Below are 10,503 nucleotides of genomic sequence, written 5' to 3'. Positions count from 1 at the left end.
CCTGTTTGGTGCTGGGGGGTGATTCTTGGCACAAGCTGCTGTTCACCACACCCCCCAGACCACCACCTCTTCCACTCTGCCACCCTGATGGCCCCACTCACTGGCTCTGTGGCCAGCCCCTGCCCTCTGCTGCTGAGAGCTGGAATTCCAAGCTGAGGCTAAGCAGCCCCAAATGGTGGGGTGCACACGGAGACGTGCCAGGCATTGAGGTTCAGCCGTTGTGGGGCCCACGTGGCCCCATAAGGCTCCTCCCCACCTCGCACCTCTCACGCCCAGCAATGCTTTTGTGTATGCACTTGGCATTCATTTCCCTTTGCTTAATTTCATCCCATTTAGAGCTAGTAAAACTACTCCCTGCAAGCAATTTATTCGACAAATGTAGCTGGCACTTGCTGTTGCTGAGTTGTCCAGGAAGAGACCACAATTTTTAATGATTTTTTTCCATTCAGTGAATGCTCTTTATGACTGTAGCTAAGCTCAGGGTTGTTCATGAATGGCAATGGCAGCACAGTAAAGAAAATATCCAGTGAAGTATTTGAGCTGTGGAGCCTCAGTGCCCAGAGATATGGTGGATGCCCCACCCCTGGAGACACTCAAGGTTAGTTTGTATGGGGCTCTCAGCACCTGATGGAGCTGTAGGTGTCCCTGTTCAGTGCAAGGAGTTGGATCAGATGGCCTGTAAGTGTTCCTTCTGACTTAATGGTTCTGTGGTTCTGTGAACTGCAGCACAAAGCTGGGCACCTCGTAGCACTGTGCATTGCTTCTCTGCCCTCAGTGGAAGGCCTCAACCACCTCCACTTCCACCCAGAACCAAACTCATTCAATCATTCCATAAATGCGTCTGCTTGAAGAAAGGAATCCATGGTTGGCCCTGGGCCATTGACAGCACCCAGCCGTGCTCCCGGTCCCTGGAGGTGCCCAAGGACCCCATGCCAATTGCTTGATTCTGAGCACTTTGGCCTTTTCTTGGAAATCAGCCCCTGAGCCCTATAATCCAATGGAGTTTCTGTTTATTCTGATTGTGACAGACGTTTGGGAACACTCCTTGTTGCTTGCTGGGGGAGGGGTTGGCCAAAACCTTCCTCTTCTGGAGCAGTTTTATGGGAAATGCATGATGAGGAAAAGATGGTGAGGGCTCACCGTTCTAATTAGGGTTGGTTCTGTCTTGCAAGAGGGATTGGAGGGCAGTATTTATGAATACGAGTCGGTTCAGAAAAATTCTTAGCGCCATCTGTTTGAGAGAGAACAGGAAGAATTTCAATATGCTTTAGACCTTGAAGAGTGATGTTTGTATAACAGGCTCATAAAATCAATTTCTAATAGTTACAGGTACCCCCTCAGGAATTTAAATAGTCTGTTAACAAAGTTATTCCATCTGCCAAGCAAATGCATTAAATATGCACGCACCGCGCTGTACGGTGGGCTGCGCGCTCCTCTCTCCGCATGCTCCCTGCAGGCACTGTGCTGATAACCCTGTTTGAATGGGAGCTCCCTCACCTGCCTTTGGCTTAGCAGAAAAATCATTTTTATGGCCACCTCGTCCCTGAGAGCCAAGCACGGAGCTGCTCCATTGCTCCGTGTGCTCAGTGCAGGACTGAGGGCTGCGGGGTGGCAGCAGGGGGTACGCATGGTCAGGCTGTCAACATGTCACCTGCTAATTCGACTCTGCATTGAGTGCTGCCTGTGGAGCTGCACGACACCTCGCCAACGCCGTCAGGATTGCATTCTGCACGCGATCAAGGGTGATTTATAGCCAGGGTTAGGTCGTGCATCCAGAATATCGATGGAGGAGTTTGCTGCCTGTTGTTCTTAATGGCTGTTGCATCGTCGCACCGATTACTCCCTGTTGGCCCCTGGGAATGGGCTCTGCTGGCGGTTCTGCAGCACTGGGGTGGCCGTGGTGCATGCCCAGGTGGCAGCTCCGGGTGGGCAGCCTGCGGTGTGCTGTCTGTGAGTGGCTGGCCCGTGCCTGTGGCATCCCGTGGTAAAGTTTCCTTTATGCTCTCCCAGTGACAATCCCTTTGTGCTGGGCGGTTTCTCTTTCTTTTTTAATTTAAAAATCTGCATTCCCACTTCCACATAGCTCGTTATCTCAGGCCGTGTGATGAGGTGTCCGGGCTCCATCCCGGCAGAGATGATGCAGAACACATTCGCTCCGGCTGTGCGATTGGACCCCCCCCTCCCGTGGGGAGCGGGTGGTTTTCATTTCAGCCTCTTCCATTAGAAGCTCTAAGGGGAGCACCATCTATTAACCAAGAACTGCAGGCCTGTAAATTTTGGCAAGGAAAGGCACTTGGAAGCCAATCATCTGTATTTTCTCAGGCCTGATGTCCCCCTCCCGGCGCACGGCCCGGCCGGCAGGAGGCAGGTACGGCTGCTCCGCTCCGTGCAGATTGATGGTGTCTGCTCCGGAGCCCGCGCCGTCTTCCCTCTCCCTCCCTCCCTCCCTCCCTCCCTCCTTCTCTTTCTGTTTTGTTCCTTTCCTTTTGAGCTGTTTCTGCTTCATTTGGGAGACTCCTTCGGCTGCCAAGTCCTGATGTGTATCTGTTCATTTCCTAGGGCAAACACATTGATCTGTGATTTCTGTTATGATACTGCAGATTCTTACTCCCTTTTTTCTTTTTTTCTCTCTTAACTTTATCCTGCCATCCAGGAGGCGGTTTCTGTGCTAAGAAGAGCAGTGTTTCTAGAAAACGCTCGTTTCCCTGACTCATAGCTGTGCCTAATTGTGTACAGAGCCGGCGTCCATCCCTCTTAGTTCCAGTGTAATTGTTTGTGGTGTGCTCCTTTGTGATTGTGTTATTCCAGTAATAACAGGCAGCCTCCTTCCAGATATTTATTCTTTTCATGAACATCAGCATCCTGGCAAAAGGCTGGGCTCTTTTCCATCTCAGCGCTCTACTTCATAGCTCGAATCTGGGATTAATGCTTTGGGGATCTCAGCAAAGACTTTCCTCCTTTCCGCTCCCTCCTTCCAGAAGCGCCGTCTTTCTGTGCTGGGATTTGGGGCTGTTGGACACACGGTGCTGCTGCTGGGGATGCTGCCCACTGCTCTGCTCACTGTGTTCACTGCGGCGTTCTGCTCTTTCATTTTGTTGTTCTGCCTCTTCGGCAATAGGGCTTAGCGCTGGTAATGCAATGAAGGGTGGATAATTTGGGGGGCAGAGAGCAGCCCCATCCTCTCTAATTCCCCACCGCACCTCTAAGCATGAGGCATCAGTCTTGCAAGACCTCATTTTTCATTCTGGGTCAGTTTTACAGCACACCGGTGTGTGCTCAGCAATTTATGACACAGGCAGAAGGATGAGATCCACATGGCTGAATGCGCCCTGTGTTAAATCCTGACCACTTACTGGGGGAACTGGTGGCAGGACCCTGTCCTCTCCATGGCAGACGTCCTCCTGTGCTGGCAGAGTGCACACTGCAGCTCTGTGGCTGTGTCACAGGTGGTGGCGAGGAGGTTATAAAGCCCGTAGCTCCCAGATGCAAACTGCTGAGCTGCGTGGCACCAGGGCTGCTTCCCAGCCTGGTTCAACCACCTGCGAGCAAAGGGAAAACATTGGTGGTGGGTGCCCAAAACCTCAGCTGTGCCCCAGCATGGTTCGGTTTTCCATGCCCTGCTGGTGGATGGCTGGGTTCTGGCAGCATCCTGACCCCAAACCCAGGCAACCTGCCACGCTCAGCTCCTGCATCCCTGCCCTGGGGCTGCCCACCCTCAGCACGGGTCGTGGCAAGCAGGCGATGGGCCCCCCGCTCTGCCACGGCCCCGGGCGCTGCCGTCACCCTCCCTCACTGCGTGGGAACCGCTCCCAGGGCCGGAGCATGCCGAATTTCACTTTTCAAATGGGGCTCCTGGCACCCCGCCAAGCTGCTCTTCGTGTTGTCAAATATTTTGGCAAACTGCGTCTCTGCTTCAGCCTGAAAGTGCCTTTCGCTAGGGAAACCGCGCTGAGGCGAGCAGTGAGCAGAGCCGGGAGGGGAGCGCAATTGGATGGGATGGATGGTTGGCTTGGATTTGGCTGGAATGGGATGGGATGAAATGGATTGGCATGGTACTGGGGATGGGACGGGACGGAGAGTTGGGTTGGATTTGGTCGGGATGAGATGGACAGTTAGGTTGAATGTGGCTGAGGAGAGATGGCATGAGATGGGTTGGCATAGTGATGGGATGATGTGGGATGAGATGGAATGGGATGGGACAGAAGGGTGTCTTGCTGCCAGCTTCATCCTGCACAAGAAGTGCCACCCTGGTGCCACTGCATCCACCCCAGCCAAGACACAGCCGGGCAGAGTGGCCACAGCCAGCAGGGAAGAGGCCAAAAAGTCTCCCGAGGTGACTGCAGTGATTGGTGCCATCAGGCTGAGCGGGGCAAATTGTATTGACAGGAATAAGGAAACACTAAAAACTGGTTTTCAAGTTGTTCTTTTGGCTTTTTGTTCTGAAATTGCTCTGTATTAAAAAGGGAATGAAAGAAGAGGGGAAAAAAAAAAAAAAAAAAAAAAAAACAGGCTCTAAGTAAACTAGAAATAAGGGGACTGTATTTTTTTACCAGCTCATTGGAAAAATGAAACATATTTGTTCTGGGTCAGACCAAAATGAGCAAAGCAATCAGTTATCCACAGCGCCGCGGTGCAGCCTGCCTCCCTTCTGCTCGCTCTCCTGGGCATCTTTGAGTGAATATCCAATACCTTTTTATGATGGCTGAAAGAAAGCATCTCTTGGGAGGAAAAAGCGAGATGTGATCCCAAAAACTGGGCCGGAGCCGTCCCCCCTTGCCGCTGGCCAAGGCTCCTTCCCATCACGTTGTGCGGTGAGCGCGCACGTACCCGCGGCCCCGACTCCGCGAGAGGTTTTGAAAGCCTGAGAAATCTTCCTGAAGCCTGGTTTCCGGCCAAAAACCCGAGGTTATGCAAACATATGCCGAGCTCGCAACCAGGCTGCGTGTGTTGGATGGAGAGCAGCTTTGCGAGGCAGGTGTGAGATGATGCGGGAAGAGCTGCTTTCGGCAGCTGCGCTGCACGAGGAGTGAGCGTTAGTCTGCAGGACAAACACAGACCTCACCCCATACGCTGCAAACACAGCCATGCGCCTCCCAGCCTGAGGTTCTGCCCCCCAAGCCCCATGGAAGTTGCTCAAAAAAAGGGACTTTGGGAGCACGCTCACCTTTGTGCTCCCTGGAGGTTCCCAAAATGCAGCAAATGGGTGATGGCCAATGCTGTGGACCAGGGTGGGAGGCTCCGTGGAGATGGGGGCCAGGAGAAGAACGAGCTTTGGGGGATGTTTGGGGACAGCAGCTGGGAGCTGCGTTCCGCATGGAGCAGAGCAGTGGTATTGCTGGCATGCTGAGCACCTTGTTTGTTAGACCGGGGGCATGTCGCAACAGTGCTGCATTGTGCAATGGTGCTTCCAGCTTGTGGGGCTGCATTGCTGGGCATTGCTTTCTGCTCGAGGTCCTGCTCCTTCCTCCCATTCTCTGTGCTCCCATACAGTTTTCCTTTTCCTTCACCTTTACCCAGGATGGGAGGGCACAAACTAAGGCGTGCGCCCGGTTTGAGGAACAGCCCACTCCCCATATCCTCTGAGACCTCAGTGAACAAACACAAGCTCAGCACAGATTTCTCAGAAGCTTAAAATGTTGCACAACTTGGAAGAATTACCGGTGGGAAAATTGCTGCGGCACCCCAGGGAAATGCAGCGCGCTGCCACAAACAGAGGCATCTGAGCTGCTCCTCAAAACGTCTGCAAGAGTTTCACCATTTGGCTGCCTTCAGTTTCTGCAAATCGGCTGAAATCTGCCCTGCCTGAGTCGTGCCCCCACTGCTCCAGGGGATTTTAGTGTTACATTGGCACAGCTTTTAGGAACCAAAGGAAGGATTTTAACATGGAAAACATTGGGCAAGCCCAAATTTTGTGCGAGCGTGCAGCATGGTGAGGAGTGCCCCCCTCCTTGTTGGGGATGGGAGAATGCTCCTGTACCAGAGCACAGCAAACAGAGGGGTGCAGGCACCACAGCCATCTTCATGGGCTCCTCTGCTGCATCTCAAGCATTGTGTTGCCTCGCATTGCATCGCATCGCGTTGCAATTCATTGCATTCGTTTTCCACTTTGCTGCAGTGCACAGGATCCTCATGTGCCCCGGCTGCACCACGTCCCCACGGTGAGGTCCCCTCCATACTTCCCCTGCAGGGAATGCAGTACCTTGGGAGCTGTTGGCCTCTGGAAGCAATTTAGCACGGGACGTGGCTATTAATTTAAATAGATTACAGAAATTTGAACTAAGCTGCGTATAAATCTTCTGAGCGGCTCTTTAGGCTTCACTCTCTGTTGTTTACACATTTTTGTTTTAAAGAAGCACTTATTGATTTCTGAAGCTCAGAAGCTCTGCTCAGAGCTCACCTCTCCAGGCGCAGTGGCAGCGCTTTGCTCCTGCACACGTATCACCTTTCAGAGCTACTGTGAGCGAGACGCAGATGTTGTTGGGTCTCAGGTAAAGCCATCAAAGGTGGACGCTCAATCAAGTTTGACATCATCTCCAACCTGAAGGCAAACGGCTTGGTTTTGATTAGCAGCCCGCGGGGCCGAGCTGAGCCCGTATCAGCACTGCTGCTGCTACTCTACCTGAGTTGCAAAACCACAGATGGTAATTATAACGATAAGTGCTTACAGATTTCCTAACAACAAAGATAATTTGTTTGCTCCATGCCTTGTTAGAAGGGGAATTTTGTTCTGGTGGCTGGGTGGTTCGGGGATCAGCCATTGCCCTTTCACCCCTCTGTCCCCGACGTGGCCACTCCCCTCCGCGCGCCGATGAAATGCTGATCCCGTGCGAGGAGTGCCGGCCCCACGTAGAGGGGATGCCCGGAGCAGAGGAGCGCTGCCAAAGCCACAGCTTTCCTCCCACCTGAAGGTGAGCCCACGGGCAGCCCCGCGTGGAATCCGCCTGATGAAGTTCCCGTGGACGGCACTGAACGGGGCACTCAGGACGCAGCCTCACTTTCTGGCTCCCTTTAATGACCCTGGAAGGCCGCGGCTTGTTAAGTGCCCGCTTTGCTTTCCAGAGATCCCTTCCGGCTGCCAAGTGCGCTCGGCAAACAAAAGCATTCCTCTCTGCTCCGGGGCCGCGGCGGCCGCCCGTATGGTGAGCAGACGGAGGCGATTAGCGCACACAAGGGCTGCCCCGCTCCGGTCCTTGTGCACAGCCCGAGACCCCGGGGAGAAACTGCTGCTGCGGTAGGGACCCCTCCTGAAGTGCCCTTGTACCTCCGCACGAGCTCGCATTAGCTCTGCGCAGGCACAGTACCTGTGGGGTCCTGTTCTTGTTTCCCCTCTTTCCCAGCTTGGATCAGATGTTTTTCTCCAGGCCAGCAGTGCTTGGGGTAACTTGGGAAGGTGATATCGATCTTGTCCGTATTTGTTGCTGTAATGAGTCACAAGTTCTGTCTGTGAGCAGAAATGCTTTGGTGGTGCCGGGCGGCTAACCTGCATGTCTGGAAGTGTAGGAATTCCAGCAGAATTGGGGAACCAGTGTTTTCTTGGATTCCTCAAGGAAATTACACTAATTGCATCAAGCCTCGGGTCTCTGCAGGGTGCAGATGCAATAGGATGTCCCCAGGGCTTGTCCCTGGCACGGTGGGGATCCAGCAGACTCAAGCCTTTGTGCTGCTGCAAGACGGAACCATCAGTGCACTGTCTCATGGCATTGCTATGGGCAGCGAATGGGGCTGAGCAGAGTCCTGAGCTCGTGGCATAGCTGGGACGTGTGCCCTTGACCACAGCAGTCAGATTGTGGCTATGGGCACTGCTTCACTGTTATTATTACTATTATTATTACTATGATTATTTTGAACCGGTTTTAGTATTTGGGCTCTCCCAAGTGCCTACGCCAACATCTGCACGCAGGCGCAGCGTGTGGTGTCACAGCAGAATGAATAGGCCTGCTCCACAGGATAGCCCTAAACAATGGTCCCACGTTAATCAGCTTAATGTTAATCAGCTTTCTGCACCGCTCAGATGTAAGGGAGCTCCAGAGCGGGACGCGCTTCCATGGAACAACGCTGGAAGCAGGACAGCGTGCGGCCTGCGATGCTCCACGATGGGCTTCATTTATCCATTAACTCCCAATTTGCCTCCAGGCTCAGAGCATGGAAAAAATTAGAGCAAAAAAAGAGAATTTTTCCGGAAGCTCTAAGTGAGGAAAGGAAGGTTGTAATAGAAATAGTTTTTAACCTTAATTATGGCTTCTAATGGAAGGAGTTGTGCAGGCTCAGCAGTGGGGCTGGTGAGCAGCTGGGGGTATCACAGAGCAATGCTGTGACCCCCAGCCCAGCTATGCCAGTTTAAACCATGTGGGTATGCAAGCACTGAGCTGGCATTAGGCAGTGGTGGGAGCGGGAGGGATTAACTGCTGCATGGGAAGCACATTGCCTTCGGGGTCAGGTCAGACCTCCTTGCTCTGGAAACCTGCTCTTGTTATTGCTGCTCTCACCTAGGGATGGGTCACTTGGCACCGCTTGGGAGCAATCGTGTTTGGGGTTAAGGTGGTCTGGAAGGCTCCGCTTGGGGCAGGAAGGGATGCTGTCCTTGGGGGAGGGCTGCAGAGCCCTGATTTATACCCTCACCCTGTGCCGTGGGGCTGATGGAAGGCTCACCTCGTGCCACCTTCGTGCCTCCTGCTCTCAGCTCCCAGGAGCATGCAGGAGCCCGACTGCTCTTCTGGGTCCTCAAATGCGCTAGGAAACCCCAGTGCTGCCGGGGGTGGGGCTGCTCGGAAAATTCTGGTTTCCTGCTGGAGATGCAAACACGTTAGTTCCCCTCCATTGCCTGTGCCTCCGTGTAGGCTGCGGAAATACTGCAAATGTTCCACACACAGACACTTAACCCTTTGGAGCTTCCATATACAGCGTTAAATATTGCAAAGAATCAGCCCTTGCATTTTGCCAGTTACTGTTTTAAAGTTCTTATCACATCTGTTTCGCCTTATATTAAGGTTTTTGCAATGTGTGGGGGAGATCCGTCTCCCTCCCTGCCTAGTTTATCTATAATTCAGGACATTTTTACACTTAGGTTATAATTGACTTTTCCACGCTGCAGCGACTCAAACAATAACTATTAATATTCAGCAGTCTACAGCGATAAAGATTTCCATTTACTCTCTTTTACTTAACCGCGTGAGGATACGGCATCCTATCTCACACGGTTAACAGTGAATTCATTCATATTTATCCTTCATTTTCCAGTGTAACAATATTGAAAGAATGAACAGCACGTTGGGCAGCCCCGCGTCCCAGGGATCCTGACCTCAAAACCTGATGCTTGGGGCTGCGGGCAGCGCGTGGGGATGGGGCGCACTCGTACATCACTTCGGCACTGGGTTGCCCTCCCCACTCCTTCTTCCTGGCCTGGGACCAGCAGTGCTGCCGGCTATTAGCCCGCCTGCTGCTCGCTGCCCTGGGAGCCATCTCAGGGTGAATGAATGAATAAACACAACGGCATTTAGCGAGATCTGAAAGGAGATGTGATGATAATTTCTTCCCTGCAAATTGTACGCGCTCATGTTTTCAGCGGGCTGAAGGCAATTAGGGCAGAGCAGAGAGCTGGCAAGATGAGGGGCGACGCTGAAGAAGCTGCAACCATGGAGCCATAATAACAATTTAGATTCTATTTAGATACAAGTGGCTACAAGTCGCGTCTCAATATTGACTCAATTGGCACAGACAAATGGCTTAATACTGAGACATTTGTTTGAGGGGAAGGAGAGGGAGCAGCCTTTTAGAGACTGCCAGGTGGGGCGGATGGGCAGACGGGTAGAGGGACAGGTGGATGGTTGGATGTACGGGTGGATAAAAGGGCAGGTGGGTAGTTTGGTGGATGATTGGATGGTCGGGTGGGTGAAAGGGCAGGTGGATGGCTGAGTGACTGTATAGATGGGACAGTGGGTGAGCGGATAGGTGGACGGGTGGATGGTGGGTAGGTGGATAGGATGGGTCGTTGGGTGAGCGGTTGGGTGGATGGTTGGATGGATGGATGGGTGGTTGGATAGATGGGACGTTGGGTGGATGGCTGGATAGATGGGATGTACGGACAGGTGATTGGATGGGTGGATGTAGGAGATGAGCTCTGAGCACTGGGAGGAGCAATCCTACGGGAAACAAATTGCTTTTCTTGCAGCTTTCAGCATTCTGGGATGGCTTACGCTAGGCATCGATTGGAGAGGTATTTTTAGAGGCAGTCTGGTATTTGTTAACCTTCTCATGCAGAGTGGAGCTTTCTTCTCCAAAGCATGTGTGCGCGCACGCGTGTGGAAGGCAGGGAGAGATCCTTCCTGAGATAAGGCGCAAGGAGCCGACCCCAGCGCAGCGCCGCGCGCAGCTGTGCAAACACGCGGCTGCCCCGCGCCCTGCCTCCTCCTGGCGAGCGGGATTGGTGACACTGGAGAATGCTTTGCTGTCATTAGCTAATTGAGCTGCTGATGTTAAGAAAAGGTTATGTATTTCTCCTGGTAG

At 52.9% G+C, this 10,503-nt stretch overlaps 1 long non-coding RNA gene across 1 annotated transcript; it reads right to left on the bottom strand.

Moving 5' to 3' along the window:
- Positions 1-337: 337 nt before the first annotated feature.
- On the bottom strand, positions 338-5,325 carry LOC128081860 (uncharacterized). Its single transcript, XR_008207429.1, has 3 exons — positions 5,165-5,325; positions 3,354-3,539; positions 338-1,231 (listed from the first exon to the last, which is right to left on the bottom strand). It is a non-coding gene; the product is annotated as an uncharacterized LOC128081860 (long non-coding RNA).
- Between the last annotated feature and the right edge of the window lie 5,178 nt (positions 5,326-10,503).

This window comes from Tympanuchus pallidicinctus, unplaced genomic scaffold, assembly GCF_026119805.1.
Source record: "Tympanuchus pallidicinctus isolate F22 unplaced genomic scaffold, pur_lepc_1.0 scaffold22, whole genome shotgun sequence".
NCBI lineage: Eukaryota > Metazoa > Chordata > Aves > Galliformes > Phasianidae > Tympanuchus > Tympanuchus pallidicinctus.
Note: the sequence above shows the minus strand (reverse complement) of the source record. Positions and strands in the feature narration are given on the sequence as shown.